The sequence below is a fragment of the Lepidochelys olivacea genome (genome assembly GCF_965140295.1).
Source record: "Lepidochelys olivacea isolate rLepOli2 genome assembly, chromosome: 5".
Lineage (NCBI taxonomy): Eukaryota > Metazoa > Chordata > Testudines > Cheloniidae > Lepidochelys > Lepidochelys olivacea.
In genome coordinates, this window is record NC_140415.1 from 122,208,478 (window position 1) to 122,225,594 (window position 17,117).

At 44.4% G+C, this 17,117-nt stretch overlaps 1 protein-coding gene and 1 long non-coding RNA gene across 9 annotated transcripts in view; one reads left to right on the forward strand and one right to left on the reverse strand.

The window, feature by feature from the left end:
- Nucleotides 1–1,358: 1,358 nt before the first annotated feature.
- Nucleotides 1,359–9,090, reverse strand: LOC311520825. Its single transcript, XR_014711705.1, has 3 exons — nucleotides 8,719–9,090; nucleotides 3,593–3,639; nucleotides 1,359–1,668 (listed from the first exon to the last, which is right to left on the reverse strand). It is a non-coding gene; the product is annotated as an uncharacterized lncRNA (long non-coding RNA).
- Nucleotides 9,091–9,198: 108 nt separating this feature from the next.
- KIAA1958 overlaps nucleotides 9,199–17,117 on the forward strand; it is a 115,366-nt gene continuing 107,447 nt past the window's right edge. For 6 of the 8 annotated variants that reach the window (XM_084628643.1, XM_084628651.1, XM_084628642.1 and 3 more), the window contains exon 1: nucleotides 9,622–9,818. The gene's annotated coding sequence lies outside the window, so the exon portion shown is untranslated. Of the gene's footprint in view, nucleotides 9,230–9,621; nucleotides 9,819–15,560; nucleotides 15,580–17,117 lie in introns of those variants that run through there. The other 2 variants (XM_084628645.1, XM_084628646.1) reach the window with 2 other exon arrangements.

The window sequence follows — 17,117 nt, forward strand, 5'->3', positions numbered from 1 at the left end:
AGCTTATCTAAAGTGATCATCAGGTGGGCCATTTCCAGCACAAATCCAGGTTTTCTCACCCTCCACCCCCCCACACAAATTCACTCTCCTGCTGGTGATAGCCCATCCAAAGTGACAACTCTTTACACAATGTGCATGATAATAAAGTTGGGCCATTTCCTGCACAAATCCAGGTTCTCTCACCCCCTCACCCCCCTCCCAAAAACCACACACACAGACTCACTATCCTGCTGGTAATAGCTCATCCAAAGTGACCATTCTCCCTACAATGTGCATAATTAAGGTGGGCCATTTCCAGCACAAATCCAGGTTTTCTCACATCCCCCCCACCCCCATACACACACAAACTCACTCTCCTGCTGGTAATAGCTCATCCAAACTGACCACTCTCCAAGTTTAAATCCAAGTTAAACCAGAACATCTGGGGGGGGGGTAGGAAAAAACAAGAGGAAATAGGCTACCTTGCATAATGACTTAGCCACTCCCAGTCTCTATTTAAGCCTAAATTAATAGTATCCAATTTGCAAATTAATTCCAATTCAGCAGTTTCTCGCTGGAGTCTGGATTTGAAGTTTTTTTGTTTTAAGATAGCGACCTTCATGTCTGTGATTGCGTGACCAGAGAGATTGAAGTGTTCTCCGACTGGTTTATGAATGTTGTAATTCTTGACATCTGATTTGTGTCCATTTATTCTTTTACGTAGAGACTGTCCAGTTTGACCAATGTACATGGCAGAGGGGCATTGCTGGCACATGATGGCATATATCACATTGGTGGATGTGCAGGTATACGAGCCTCTGATAGTGTGGCTGATGTTATTAGGCCCTGTGATGGTGTCCCCTGAATAGATATGTGGGCACAATTGGCAACGGGCTTTGTTGCAAGGATAAGTTCCTGGGTTAGTGGTTCTGTTGTGTGGTATGTGGTTGTTGGTGAGTATTTGCTTCAGGTTGCGGGGCTGTCTGTAGGCAAGGACTGGCCTGTCTCCCAGTTTTTGGGAGGGGGGTGAGGGGGTAAGAGAACCTGGATTTGTGCAGGAAATGGCCCAACTTTATTATCATGCACATTGTGTAAAGAGTTGTCACTTTGGATGGGCTATCACCAGCAGGAGAGTGAATTTGTGTGGGGGGGTGGAGGGTGAGAAAACCTGGATTTGTGCTGGAAATGGCCCACCTGATGATCACTTTAGATAAGCTATTACCAGCTGGACAATGGGGTGGGAGGAGGTATTTTTTCATATTCTCTGTGTATATATAAAGTCTGCTGCAGTTTCCACGGCATGCATCTGATGAAGTGAGCTGTAGCTCACGAAAGCTCATGCTCAAATAAATTGGTTAGTCTCTAAGGTGCCACAAGTACTCCTTTTCTTTTTGCCCCCACTTTGTGACTCAGGTTTGCAAGGGGAAGCTTTTACTGGATCCTCAGCTGCTTCTCTGTGTGTAGGTGTCAGCAGCTGCCAAGGTTACTTTCCGTCACCTACGTTTGCCCAGGAGGCTGGGTCCTAGTGCATGCGAAGTTTGCCAGGGTGATTCGTGCCTTTGTCCCATGAAGCTATACCTGCAGACCGCTCAGAAAGTTCAGGTGATGCAGATGAGGTTGCTGGCTTGTTGGGTGCTATTCCGTGCAAGGAGTTCATCAAGCCAGTGCTCTGTGCCAACTTCCAGCCTGCTGCTAGGAACAATGGAAAGTGTTTATAACACATTTGAATGGTCTAATGGTCTGGATCCCACTCTCCTCATGTCATACCACAGCAGTTGAGGTCACTTCAGCACACAGTCCCCCATTTTTACTCAAAAGGCAAGAATGTTTCTTGACTTTCCCTATTAGTCCACAACAGCTCACATTTGTTGACCCTCCTGGCCTATCTGTTCTCCCAGCTTTTTCTGTGGGACATTGGAGGGCTTTGAATTTATACATTGTTTTAAGTTATTTTGTTTTTATTGATATAGGGTCTGATCCTACAGAGGTATGTGTGATGGAACACACCCTTGTGTTCACACCTTCCACACGATTGTAACCTTTCTATGACGTATGCCTTGCAAAGTATCGTTTGAAAACTCGTAACTTGCTGATCAGTAATATCGTGGTAAAGTGCACATAGCAACATTATAAAGTTATGAACATATATTGAAATCATGACTGAAGTGTGTTTCCCAGATACATCTGGGAATGGCTATACCAGTTTCTCAAAGACAAAGTGCAAGGTGACGCCCCAGCCAGGTGTCAATGAAGCTGATGGGCCAGGCCCATTACCTTCGAAGTGGCCATTCTTTGGCAAGGAAGGGGGGCAGGGACAAAGAGAGCTACATCTTAGCAAAGAAACAGCACAGAGTCTCTGTCCCCCAGCAGACTGTATCCTGGTTCTCAACTAGAAATGTTTTTCAAAGAGGAAATAAGAAAACTATAAAAGGAGGGACAAATGCCCCAAGACATGCCCCCTCTCTCCTTGGCATTGCATCTAAGAAGACAAAGGAAAACAGCGGTTGGAGTTTTGGGGAAAGGATCCTGACCTAAAGAGTTTGGTCAGTAATACTGCTGGAAACATGGGGTGGGAAACTTTGCTTTGAATCTAATATACTTTGTTAAGTTAGTCAATACAAAGCATTTTATCTTTTTTTTTCTTGTAACTATTTCTGACTTTTATGCCTCATTACTTGTACTCCCTTAAAATCTCTCTTTGTAGTTAATAAACTTGTTTTATTGTTTTATGTAATCCAGTGTGTTCAAGTGTCTGGGTAACTCCATTTAGGGTGGCAATTTGTGTGTATATTAGTCCCTCAGAGGAATAATGGACTTACTATGTTCGTACGGTCCAGGACACACATTTCTGGGGGGAAATCCAGGACTGGGGGTGTGTTGGGGTCATCCTGCAGTATATAACCAAGGGTGGTTGAAAGCCAGGGTGTGACTGGCAGGCTGTATTTACACAAACATATGGGAATAGCCTGCATGCCGGTGGCTGTTTGTGACCAGTCCAGGTTGGAGCCTAAGCAGCAAGATATTGCAAGGCACCCTAGGTTACAGAGCAGGGGTGACACAGCCCCCTACTGGTCTGGCTTGCACCCTGGTATGTCACAGTATGGAGCTCCAACTGACTATAGTGAGAGCTATTAGTAGGTGTTCTGTGGTACTCTTATCCACAGGATCTTGAGCGTCTCACTTCTAATAACATATTCATCCTGACAACACCCTTCTTGTGTGAGACTGGCAAGTATGATTATTACAGATGGGGAAACTGAGAGGTTAAATGACTTGTCTGAGGTTACACAAGAAAGTCTGTGGTAGAGGTTGGAATAGAACTCAGCCCTTTTCCTTCCCTGTCTACTGCCTTAACTATAAGACCATGCCTCCTCCCTCCAGGGCACTCACTACCCACTAAGAGGTGCTTAGCATCTGACAGAATTGGGCTCACTGTTTTTATGTGCTCCCAGAGCTCTGGGTGGATGCATTTTAAACTGAAAAAAGGATGTGAGGAGAAAAATTACTAGTAAGAACATAACTCATAGCATAGCTCATCAGTAGGGTTAAACATAGGACCTTCAACACCAAGCACTGACCTCTACCACTTGAGCTAAAGAAGTAACTCCCTTACCTGGTAGCAGCAGTATGCAATTATCCTTCATCGAGGACCGGGTTCTACTGGAGTGGAAAGAAAAGCACACTGTGCAATCATGCTTCAAGAGTAGTTATTAATATAAGCAACTCACGAATACTCTTCATCTGAAATTGTAATACAGTGCTGACCTAATGGTGACATTATTAAGCTAGCTGGGCTCTTCTGTAGTGTGTATGATGTGAACCAGAAGCCTCTGATACAATTACAGGCCTCTGTACAACATGCTGATAATAGGATGGAAGCAACTACGTCAGAGCTTTGAGAAGCGTTTTCAAAATTCTCCTTAATTAATGAGTATGCACACAGTTTTTGCCTGTGGCCGCCACCAATTATCAAGAAGGGGCTGAAAGAAAAACCAGGTGGGGGATGGGTGCTGTTTTGGCTTATGACCAAATAAAATTGAGCAATGAAAAAGAGGAGAAAGAGGATAAACAGGGGAAAAAAATAGAAAGGAAGAGGGAGAAAAAGCAGGCAATAGAAATGGGAAAGAAAAGGCAATAGAAATAGGATAGTGCTAAATGTTATATATACAGAGAACATGAAACAATGGGTGTTACCATACACACTGTAACGAGAGTGATCCGGTAAGCTGAGCTATTACCAGCAGGAGAGAAAAAAACCCGTCTGTAGTGATAATAATCAAGGTGGGCCATTTCCAGCAGTTGACAGGAACATGTGAGGAACAGTGGGGGGGGGAGGGGAGAATCAAAAGGTTTTTTTTCTCTCCTGCTGGTAATAGCTCACCTTACCTGATCACTCTCATTACAGTGTGTATGGTAACACCCATTGTTTCATGTTCTCTGTGTATATAAAATCTCCCCACTGTATTTTCTACTGCATGCATCTGATGAAGTGAGCTGTAGCTCATGAAAGCTTATGCTCAAATAAATTTGTTGGTCTCTAAGGTGCCACAAGTACTCCTTTTCTTTTTGTGGATACAGACTAACACGGCTGCTACTCTGAAACCTGCTAAATGTTTGTCACTTTGATTGTATGGGCATATATTACTTCCTAAATTGTATTGCTCCAGAAGATAATATTTAGATGTCTCACAGCTCCACGTTAGGAGGCAGAGAAGGGGGAGGGGAGGGGGGGCTGCTATCAGGTTGCTGTTAATGGCCTTGGGAATTTCTCTTTCATTTCACTGCTGAGTGTGTAATTAGATACATGAGGTGTGTATTTTAAAAAGTTCTGTTCCACAGGTGAAATCCTGGCCCCTTTACAGTAAATGGCAACACTCCCATTGACTTCAGTGCAGCTTGGATTTCACCCCACATATCACAAAAACATTTACTCCAGATTGCAAGCCCTGGATAATTCTGATATTGAGGGGAAGTGGCAGGTCAAGGCATTAAAAATAAGAGATTATGACAGAAGAGGGATCCTTTGGGACCCAATCCTGCAGCCCTTACATGATTGCTCATTATTCCCTTCAATAAGGACTTCTTCCATGTGTAAGGGTTGCAGGATTGTGACTTTGACTTTTAAAGTATTAAAGAATTCTGTAGAATTGTAGTAACAGGACAGTAAGTTCTTACTGTAAATAATAATAAGAGAGATTAACAAGATTAACTTTATGATCAAATAAGCACTACTACATCAAAGGCAAGCCTGGAAAAAGCATTGTTTTGGCATTAATATGCCACCAGATTGCATCTATTACACTGTTGTTTAAGCAATATTGCCATTGAAGCTAGTAACGTGTTCGCCCATTCAAATTTCCTGAAAGTTGGCACAAGGAAGACAAGAAGAAGAAACCACTGGGTTCAGAGCAGACAGTTCTTTTTCCAGCAGCACCTGTCACTTTCTCCCTCCGGAGTGACACAATGAAGAAGGGAGGAAATCCCAACTCAAGAGTGGAACAGTAAAGAGAATTCAGTTTGGCAAGAGTCCTGTTCATTGCAGGAGAAACCAAACACAGAGAGATAATAATGCAAAGTGCATGTTCGGTTATTTATAATTAAATGCAAAAAACCTATCAGTGTAATGTTACATGTGAGATTTTTCATTACACACTGCAACAGATAAAGCAACTTCCTGCAATATCTTTGGGAGATCATACTGTATTAAGTATATAAATGGTTTATGTATCATTGTGGGTCATGGATTGTATGCACTGCATGTGGGGAGGGTTACCACAGCTCTACCAGGGAAGGAAAACAGTTGGGGATGATTAAGGCTAAGCACGCAGGTTTTTAGACCTCCAGAGAGCTACTACACCTCCTGGGGAGGCTTGCATATTCTGGTTCAAACTGTGTTCGCCAGAGGCCAGCAGACAAAGAAGGGCCTTTTGGATAAATAACTCACGCTTAAACTGTCTTGGGACCTTCATTCTTGTTCCTGATCTAAACACTGATATGAACTTGGTGTGGCAGATGTGAGACCTGGGCGTCCAAAGGGCCATACTGAACAATGTGCCAGACAAGAATAAACTCTTGGAACAAAACATGTTAAGTAGCTTTTCTGGGGAATATCTAGGGGGAGGTGAATGCAAATTCTCTATCTCCGATTATGCAAAAATCCAGCTTTTTGAAGCTATCAATGTTTAATTTGTGCCAGAGCTTGTCAGGGCTGAACCCTGGCACCTCTAGCCTTGGCAGTCCATGGCCTGGGCACCTCTGGGCTCCCAGCCAGCAGCTGCGACTCTCTGGCCGCCCAGCTTGAGCCCCGGCATCTCTCTCATTACAAATTAAACACTGGAAGCTATTCCCTGAGGAGTAAGCCATTGTCTGCTGATTACCTGTTACATGAGTCCAAGATCAAGGTCCCAAGCCGTATAGAAGAAAAACTGGGCGATTCATGATTGTTCTGGTTCTGAATCTCAGACAGTTATGAACTTGTAACCAGGGGGAAAACCCAGTTGTGGGGTTTGAAAGACTGACACCTACCAAAGCCCTATGTTGGAGTTAGGGGTAACCACTGGAAGTATGCGTGTAAATTATTGTATTGTTTTTATATGTTTTTCTCTGTAAACCATCTATCTTAAGAATAAATTTGCTTGCTTAGAAGAAGCTGTGTGGTTGTAACTTATAACTGCTGGCAGTACTCTGGTCATAGCCCTCAGAGAGAAAGTGAAGTGCAGGTGCTGGACTTTTAGGCAGATGGACTTACTAGAGATATCACCGGGAGCTGTGCAGCCTTAAAACCCTGCTCAAGAGGGAGTGAGACACAGGTCTCCACCAAAGACAAGGTGATGGCTGGAAGCCAGAAACCTTGCAGTGGGTGTCCTCGAGGGACCATGGGAGGGGAAACACAGGTGCAGTTACCCTGAAACTGTGATGCACACAAGTCAGGAAATTCAATTATTTGGTTTCCACAGCGAATATAATTTGGCTTCTTGCATATACGGAGTATTTTTTTACGATATATAGTGTTATGTATATGTATGCATATATATGTGCATACATGTCATACACACATCTTTTCACTCACACACACACATATATACAAATGTTAATAATATATATTTATATACACATACAATGGCCAAAGTAGCAGCTGCTGTGGGAACTATGGGCCAGAACCTGAGCTGGTGTAAATCAACATAACTCCTCTGGAACAATTGCAATTTACATCGGCTGAGAATCTGGCTCTTTAACTTTGACACTCTTGACTTTTATACATTTAAAATTTCAGCAATAATCTTGCTTTTTTATTTCATTCCTTCTTTTGTTTTTTTTTAGTTTTTTTTTATATTTTCTTTTTTTAAAACAACTATACTTATGTGGCTGTATTAAAGCCCCATGTTTGAATGATACTCCTTGTAGCTGTACATGATTTTCAAATATAGAACTGGACAGGGCCATATGCTACCCTGTGTTGGTTTTCCAGAGCAGGGTTTAGAATTCCCTTCAGTATCCACTTACAGTTTCCTCCATCATCCTGGTTTTGATTCAGCATAGCATAAGCACATGCTTAACTTTAAGCACATGAGTAGTCCAAATGACTTCAGTGGCTCACTTGCTTGAAGTTAAGCATATGCACACCCAAGTTAGGACCAGGCCTGCCTTGCTATGTCTGAGGTCAGAGTACAGTCATCTAGCAGAGGGATTCAAAGAAGGCTGAGAAATGTTGGTTAAATACATGTTTGCATCTTTGGCTGCTATAGTAAATGCTGCTTCTTTTACACACACACACCGGCCTGGTCTTCACTAGGAAAAAGGTGTATTTTTAACAGGTTAGAGTAGCCAAGGCAACTTTATTTTTAACATATACTATTTGGTCAAGGTAAATGTTAAGGTTAGCCCTTGGAAGCTAAAATGTGTCAAAACTACTGTTGTTTTTTAAAAGGATTACACACACCCCTCTCTTCCCTCTCCATTTTTTTCTTCTTCACTCTTTCCTTTAGTTTAACAACAACGTTTACCCTCCCACAGCCAAAGCCAGGAAAGGACAGGATAGGACAGGATTCCTGTGCAATTTCCAGCAGCTCCACCAAGCAGCAGCACCGCCTCATCAAACACAACTGGGGAGAGAGAACTAGCCCAGCACTTTAATTAATCCCTGTTTAACGCCCCCCCCCCAATCTCCCAAAATAAAAACCGCAAAGAATATGGCCAGAGCTGCTTTAATTTAATAAGAGCGAGGCACAGATGTGTCTCCCGCATGCGTTCCCAGCTGCTTCTCCTTGGACCCAGAGGAAGGGAAGAGATTTCACAGCTGTCCTAAGGCGGGTATTTGCTTGACATTGTGTTTAAAGTGCTGTTTATTGCCTCGCCATTGAATAACAGGCTCCCTCCCTCTCCTTCCAGCTCCTCCATCTTTCTCCCTCCTGGATGAGATATTAACCACCACAGCCCTCTGGCTGGCACAGGGGAGGGGGAGTTTCTGCACAAAGCAATCACAGCTAGCGCCAAATGCAAGCTGCTTTCATCTCTGTAACTTTGTCCCTCCTCCCCGTCTAAAAATAATACATCCGAGGGGGTCGGGGGGGGGGGGTTGTTTTCCTGGGGGGGGGGTGGAATTAGCTGTTAGGAGCCCATTTTAAGTAACACTTTAAGTTCCTAAATTAGGGACACATATCGCATGATTCAATATTTACAATATAAATCTAAAATAACATTAAATGGTAGCTCATTGGGGGTGGGGGTTGGAGTTCCTACCTGGACCATGTGAACGGTGTCTGGCTCCGGCTGAGGGGTTGGGGATTTTTGCATTTCAGTGAAATTCACAGTTTGGGAGAGCGCGTCTTAAAATCTCCTTCAGTCCAGTTGTCCTATACAAACTGTGTGTGTGTGTCCTAAACCGTGCGCGCGTGTGTAATATAAAATCTGTGTCGATATACACGTACACACAGACGCTACGTGAGTGTGTACACTATATATGTGTGTGTGTGTGTGTGTGTATAGGTGGTATATAACACATTGTGTGTATCGATCCTGGATATGCGCATCTATACACACCCCCCCCCCATATGTGCGTTTAGTGTGGGGGTCTATGCATGCTGCTGTACAATGCAGAAGGTGTGATGTTATGTACAGGATACATATCTGTGCCTATAAACACACGTTTAAGATCTAGGCGTGTATCCCCGCGCACAGCGTGTCCACACGGCGTACACACACCCAGTGATACGTGCAATAGGGCACGCGCTATAGGCTGCAGTGTGCACAGGTAGGCTGTCCGGGGGCCACAGCGGCACCGAATGCGGCTTTCTAGCTCGCACCTTTCCGCATGATCAGCCCCCCAGGGGCTGTAGATAGACTGTTATACTGCGGAGGCTTTCCTGTTATCCACCCCCACCCCCTTTGGCAGGCAGAGTCCGGGCTGGCAGCTGTGTGTGTGGGGGGGGGGGGCGAGGGCAGGGCTCTGTGTGTGTGTGTGTGTGTGTGTTATTGCACACTTCCTGTGGTATATTTATGACCAGGGCTTCGATTTCCGGTAGCTGATACGAGCTCTCTCTGTGTCTCGGTGTCTCTCTCCCTGAGCATTGAATATCAGCGGGCGGGGGCGGGGGCGGGGGCGGAGGCGGCGGAGGAGGGGGGGGGGTGGCCTGGCGCGCGCGCGCACGGACAGACAGACAGACAGACAGTGTGGGGGGTGGCGGAGGACAGAGGGAGAAGCCAGTGACCGGGGGATGGGAGACACCTTCCCCTCCCCACTGCCACCCCCTCACCATATCCTCCCGCCGGCCCCAGCCAATAGAGGGAATAGACCACAGCCTCCCCCCCCCGCCCGCATTCCTATGGACAGACACCTGCAGGTAGGTGGCTGCTGGAGGAGGGGGACAGCCGGGCGTGGGACACCCAGTCTCTCTCTTTGTGTGCAGGGGAAGGAGGGCGCTTCGGAAACCGCTGTGCTCAGTGTCGCTCTCTTTGTGCAGGGGGCAGTTAGCGAGAGGGTGGGGGTGGGGGTGATGGAGATCCGTGTGTGCGCCTATGCACACAGAGTGTCTTCCCCTGCGTTGGAGGGCGAGGGGGGGCGGTAGGATGGCTGTTGAAAGGCGGAGAGGGGTGTAGGGGGGAGAAGTTATGTACAGTGCGTGTGTGGGGGGGGGGTAAGTGGAGGAGGGTCAGGAGAGCATCAACCAAATGATTCAAATAAGCCAACACTAGACAACTTATTAGCGATCAGTTCTTCCTCTTCGCTTTTGGGTTTTTTTTTTTTTTTTTACAAAGTTTTTAGGGCATAAATCAATCAGCTGACCCCACCCTTTCTTTTCTTATCCCCTAGTTCTTGTGCCCCTGTTTGGATGGCAGTGTGTTATGTGTGTGTGTGGGGGAGCTCTTGGGCTGTGAGGTGTGTATTGGGAGGGGGTTGGCTGTGTACAGAGGTGTGTGTATGTGTTGGGGAGGAACGGTCGAGTGGAAAGGGGTGTGTGCTGAGAGGGTGGTATGGGGTTGTGAGGAGAAGAGACTGTATTGGGGAGGAATGGTTGTGTGGAGAGAGGGGTGTGTGTGTGTGTTGGGGAAGAATGGTTGTGTGGAGAGAGGGGTGTGTGTGTGTGTGGGAGGAATGGTTGTGTGGAGAGAGGGGTGTGTGTGTGTGTGTGGGAGGAATGGTTGTGTGGAGAGAGGGGTGTGTGTGTGTGTGGGAGGAATGGTTGTGTGGAGGGATGTGTATGGGGGAGGAATGGTTGTGTGGAGAGAGGGGTGTGTGTGTGTGTGTTGGGGAGGAATGGTTGTGTGGAGAGAGGGGTGTGTGTGTGTGTGGGAGGAATGGTTGTGTGGAGAGAGGTGTGTGTGTGGGGGAGGAATGGTTGTGTGGAGGGATGTGTATGGGGGAGGAATGGTTGTGTGGAGAGGGGTGGTGTGTATGGGGGAGGAATGGTTGTGTGGAAAGGGGTGTGTGTGTGTGTGTTGGGGAGGAATGGTTGTGTGGAGAGAGGGGTGTGTGTGTTGGGGAGGAATGGTTGTGTGGAGAGAGGGGTGGTGTGTATGGGGGAGGAATGGTTGTGTGGAGAGGGGTGGTGTGTATGGGGGAGGAATGGTTGTGTGGAGAGGGGTGGTGTGTATGGGGGAGGAATGGTTGTGTGGAGAGGGGTGGTGTGTATGGGGGAGGAATGGTTGTGTGGAAAGGGGTGTGTGTGTGTGTGTTGGGGAGGAATGGTTGTGTGGAGAGAGGGGTGTGTGTGTTGGGGAGGAATGGTTGTGTGGAGAGAGGGGTGTGTGTGTTGGGGAGGAATGGTTGTGTGGAGAGGGGTGGTGTGTATGGGGGAGGAATGGTTGTGTGGAGAGGGGTGGTGTGTGTCGGGGAGGAATGGTTGTGTGGAGAGGGGTGGTGTGTGTCGGGGAGGAATGGTTGTGTGGAGAGGGGTGGTGTGCGTGTGTGTGTCGGGGAGGAATGGTTGTGTGGAGAGAGGGGTGTGCGTGTGTGTGTCGGGGAGGAATGGTTGTGTGGAGAGAGGGGTGTGTGTGTGTGTGTGTTGGGGAGGAATGGTTGTGTGGAGAGAGGGGGGTGTGTGTTGGGGAGGAATGGTTGTGTGGAGAGGGGTGGTGTGTGTCGGGGAGGAATGGTTGTGTGGAGAGGGGTGGTGTGTGTCGGGGAGGAATGGTTGTGTGGAGAGGGGTGGTGTGCGTGTGTGTGTCGGGGAGGAATGGTTGTGTGGAGAGAGGGGTGTGCGTGTGTGTGTCGGGGAGGAATGGTTGTGTGGAGAGAGGGGTGTGTGTGTCGGGGAGGAATGGTTGTGTGGAGAGAGGGGGGTGTGTGTCGGGGAGGAATGGTTGTGTGGAGAGGGGTGGTGTGTGTTGGGGAGGAATGGTTGTGTGGAGAGAGGGGTGTGTGTGTTGGGGAGGAATGGTTGTGTGGAGAGGGGTGGTGTGTGTCGGGGAGGAATGGTTGTGTGGAGAGGGGTGGTGTGTGTCGGGGAGGAATGGTTGTGTGGAGAGGGGTGGTGTGTGTCGGGGAGGAATGGTTGTGTGGAGAGAGGGGTGGTGTGTGTGTCGGGGAGGAATGGTTGTGTAGTGGGGGGACAGACACTCTCTGTCTGAGAGACCAGGTCATGCAGAGGGAGAGAATGGGCTGATTTCCCTTTTTACTTCTACTTCTTGCTGCAGAAACGAACCGCTCTCTTTGACCCCCTGGCCCCTATCAAGGCGGGGGGGAGAGTCACCCCCCAGCTCCGAGTTTCCCACGCCCCCCAGTGGCGCGTGCTGCAGGGCAGAGCCGGGCGCGCGCTGGGGAAGGGGCCCGCTCGCTCTTACTCCTCTTTGCTGCGCGCTGGCGGGCTCCCCGCGCGGTGTGTTATTTATGGTTTCTAACGGGGGAGGAGGAGGAGGTGTCTCTGTCTGCGAGGCTGCGCACAGGGGCTGGTGTTTGGTGTCAAGGAAGAAACCCACCCAGGGGTGGGTTTGGCTGGGGGAACCGGCGGGAGGCTGCAGGAGTTGAGCTGTGTAGGTTATTTCAGAGCTCAGATCCCAGAGGTGGCTTTGCTTTTGGATGGCTTGGATCGGTTTTATATCTTTGTATTTGACGCGCTCCTTCTGGAAAAGTTCTGCATTTTTTTTTTTTGCCATTGCTTTTAGGATTTGGGATGTAAAATAACCCCCTCTCCCCACCTGACATCTTTACACAAGTGGCTCGTTGAAGCGAAAGTTTAGCGAAGTGTTGTCTGTACATCTTTAGAGATAGAGGCTGAGGTATCTGCGTAGGAGGGAAACGTCTGGACGTGTTTTTATAGGGCAAACAGAGTTTCTCTCTAGAGATATAGTGCGTTTAGGTAAACAGCTTGATACTGATTGTGGTACCTTGAACATATGCAGAAACGATTAGAGGATGCACTGGATTTAGCTGTTGTTTTGCAGACGCTGATCAACCCTCCATCCCCTTTTAGTATAGCTTTGTGGTTGCAAGTATGGTTGTGTGGACGCAACCTTTAAATAGCTTGATTTCCCCCTCCCCCCCCTTATTGAGAAGCAGAATCTTTTATAATCAATGCTCTTTTTGTAGTAAGTCTTGTATATCAAACGTTGGAAGCGTCTCTTGTGAATGATTGCAATGGCGTTGTTGCAGGAAATGCAAAAGATCCAATTGTTGGTAGTGAACAAGCTGTAGAAGCGTTTAAAACCATAACCCATCTTGAACCTGGCTTGTCAGAAAGACAAATCAGGAGTGACAGAGGAAACCAGAGTATTGTAAAGCAAGTACAGAAAGACACTCAAGCAAAGGAAAACAAAGAAACATTTTGTAGTGGAAAGATATATGGAGCCTTCTATGGTTTAATTTCGGCAGTTAAAAAAAACAGAATCTCTTTCCATCAGAAAGGACTAGTTAGTATATGTTAAAACTCACCTTCCTCCCTGGTGTTAGTGGTTATAAATATCACTTGTACTCAGCTGGATATTAAATAACACTAAATGAAAATTAATATTATTTCCTAAAAAAATCAAGCTGAGTTATTAGTGACAATAGGCAATTCAATGGGTAAAAATATAGGTTGGATTTCAATAGTAGAATTTTTATTATAAGATGCTTGCTTCTCTTCTCTCCCCCCCCCCCCCAGTTATATTATCAGCATTAGTTGTGCTGTAGAATTGTAAAAACAACAGGAGGACTTGTGGCACCTTAGAGACTAACAAATTTATTAGAGCATGAGCTTTCGTGAGCTACAGCTCACTTCATCGGATGCACTGATAAAGTGAGCTGTAGCTCACGAAAGCTCATGCTCTAATAAATTTGTTAGTCTCTAAGGTGCCACAAGTCCTCCTGTTGTTTTTGCAGATACAGACTAACACGGCTGCTACTCTGAAACCAGTTAGAATTGTAGATAGTCAGGGTTTGAGCTTGCATCATTAAGCTTAATTGGAGTTTTTCTACTGATCTTAATGGGAGCAGGAGCAAGCCCTTAGAGTGTACTTGCTAATATATACAAGAATGTGCAAAAGTAATTGCGTCCCTTTGACATTCATTGTGCTTAAAGGTTTTTTTATATTTAAAACAAAAATATCTTGAAAATGTTGACTGGGTGTAAGATCTGTTGGATTTTTTTTTGTTTTATTTTTTTTTAAATATATAATAATCTAAATCCTTCTTTTTCCTAACTTTACAGTTACTCTAAAGCCAAAAGTACAACTAGTCTTATGACTTCCTCAGGCCCCTACAATGAATCTGCCACTCATCTTGGATTAAAACCCAGAGCATTGGCCTGCTAAACCCAGGGTTGTGAGTTCAATCCTTGAGGGGCAATTTAGGGATCTGGGACAAAAATTGGGGATTGGTCCTGCTTTGAGCAGAGGATGGGACTAGATGACCTCCTGAGGTCCCTTCCAACCCTGATATTCTATGACTGCCGCCTCCTTATTTTTGACTTTAAGCAAAATATATTTTTCAATATTGTGCTAAAGTTTATCAGCCCTTTGAAGTATTATAAAAAGTAAACTAACACATTGAGTTAGTTGTTTACATACTTTACACCCTGCCAGCAATAGAGATAAGACTTAACAAAGAGATTTGTATAAACTAAATATTAACGGAAAGTGTTCAGGTGAATAATGGATTGTGCTAAATTATGTGCAGTTTAAGGCTCTTCTGAGATATGTAGTGTAGTTCTTCTTTGTAACAGTGACAGAAAACCAGTTGTCAGCTAAACAGCATTACATAGACGTTGTTTTCTGTTTAGAATAGCTGAATTTCTGCAAGTTAAACAAAATTTTGTTGAAAAACAGTAACACCTTTCTAGCATCTTTAACATTTTTTATTTGGTTACTCTTGATAGCTGATTTTTACTGAGCAGATATATAGATAATGGTCTCTCTTTTAATCTTCTCCTGTATGCTCTTACAATTAATGCATTCTACGTTAGTACTGTAACTTCCAATGTGCATACACTAAGAAGTTCCCTGTATTTGAGTTCTTGGGAGGATATACTGTATATATGATGTATACTTTTTTGTACAGTTGCAAAATAATGGCTCACTGTGGCTGCGTTTGCAGAGCGCTAAAATTCAGTTGACTTTGTTAGCCTTTCACATTTGACAGTTATCAAATATACTGTACCTTCATTAAAGTGTGCCTTAAATCTCATCTTGATGTTAGTTTAGTTGAATGTTTTAAATGAGTAGTGTTGTGACTAATTTTAACTGAATGGAAAACCAGAGAGTTTCAGCAATATGATTGTTTGGCATGTCCAATATACCTCTTAACCTTGCAGCATGCTCATTAGCTTTGCTCTAGATGGTTGTCTGTGGTCTGATGCTTTGAACACACCAAGGGGAACCAGGAAGATTCTAATACAGTTTTGTCACTGATTCTCTTTTATCCTTTGGGCGAGTCACTCAGTTTCCTGCATCTGTGAAATGGGGATAATAATACTTATTTACCCAATTCACAAGGGCATTGTGAAGATTAACTAGTGTTTGTAAAATACTTCAAAGAAATATATATGGAAATTAATCCTCTCTAGGATTATTATACATCTGATAATTCAAGTGATAATTCAAGATGAGTGCAAGGCTTTGCTTTCAAATGCTATCACTTAGAGATTTTTTTGCAAAACAAAGTAGAGGGAGGTGAATATGGAAGAAAAGGTAAATGAGCATGAATTCTAAACAGTTTTACACAGTTCACGTTTGTAATGAAAAATATTTTAAATAAAACAAAAACTGAAGTTAAATGTTTTCTTAATGTATCTGCATAGTAGCCCAAAGCAACTTGAAAGAGTTCTGTCTTTTTAAAAGACCCATGGAGAATGACTGCTTCATCTTAAATTATTTGACCTTGGTGCTGATTGGTTGATTTATGAACTTTATTTACCCACAGGACTGGAGAATTCTGTCGCAAGACAGAAATTACAGTGTACCAGTGCTCTAGTTCGTTTCCTAGGTAACAAATATACAGCACAGATTCCATAATGACGCCCTTGGTTGGCTAGTTATTGTGTACATTTCTTGTTTAGTAAATCTGAGTCCTGAAATAAATAAAAAGTCTTGTTTATAAGACTGTTCCAAACACAAACTATCAAAAGCAAAATGGAAATGGAAGGCTTCTACGCTGTGGGAATTTATTGCATTCTATCTAAAGTAATACATAGGTATAAAGGAAAGTTTCAATATAAATGAATGTTACAGTTATACACTGGTCCTATTTGAAAAGTCTTTGGTGAAAAGAATAAAGCTAAAAACTGTACTGCATTTTACTCAAGCTTGTATACCTCTCTCAAGTCTGACATTACATTTGCAAGGCAATAAGTTATTTAGTATCTTCACTGTGCTGTACTCATTGGCTATAGTAAATGGTTCCTCATTTTCCAGTCCACCAGTTATCAAAATTCCATGCTGTTCGCATTGCTGAACAGTTCCTTCCTTTATCCAGTCCCCTTTTCTGTTACTTTTCCCTCAGTCTGTTGTCTGGTGTCTTTCCAGTGGAAACCTTTTAATGAGCAAAGGTTCTCATGTGAATAAGAATTTGCAGGATTGGGCCCAACAATATTTTAGGTTTCATTCTGTGATCTTTCCCAATAGGAAATATTCACTCATTCCTTTTTCTTTCCTATGATATGAACTGAAGAGTTATTATCATCTTAAAAATCACACTGTCTGATATTTATAACAGTAGGTAAAAAAACACCACCTAAAATAACTGAAAGAAATTAGAGGGGGGGAAAACAGTCTCTCTCTCTCTCTCTTCTACCTCCTCCCCCACAGTTAGTTTATGTCCTGCATTTGTCAGCTCTTTTTATGTACTCAGTTCATTGTTTCCCCTTTCTTACAGCAACAGGTGACAGAAAAACATTTTTAAAAATAGGAACAATTGACTCTAAATCCACAAAAATGGGCAAGTCTAGTACCTGAAATCACTTTACAACTCCTATTTTAAAACTGACTAGATCTCAAGTTGATGATATCCTCTTCAATGATCAATACCATATATCAAAAGCCTTAATTATTTTCTACTCTCCCACTTTCCAGGTCCAACTTTAACCAGTAACTTCTTAGCAAAAGGCTGGGGCAACAGAAATCTACCAAAAAACTGACTTTTGTGGTGGTCTGATTCAAAATCTATGGAACTTCTGCAGCAATTTTTGTTGATTTTTATTTTACTTGGATATGTTCTTATACTGTAATGC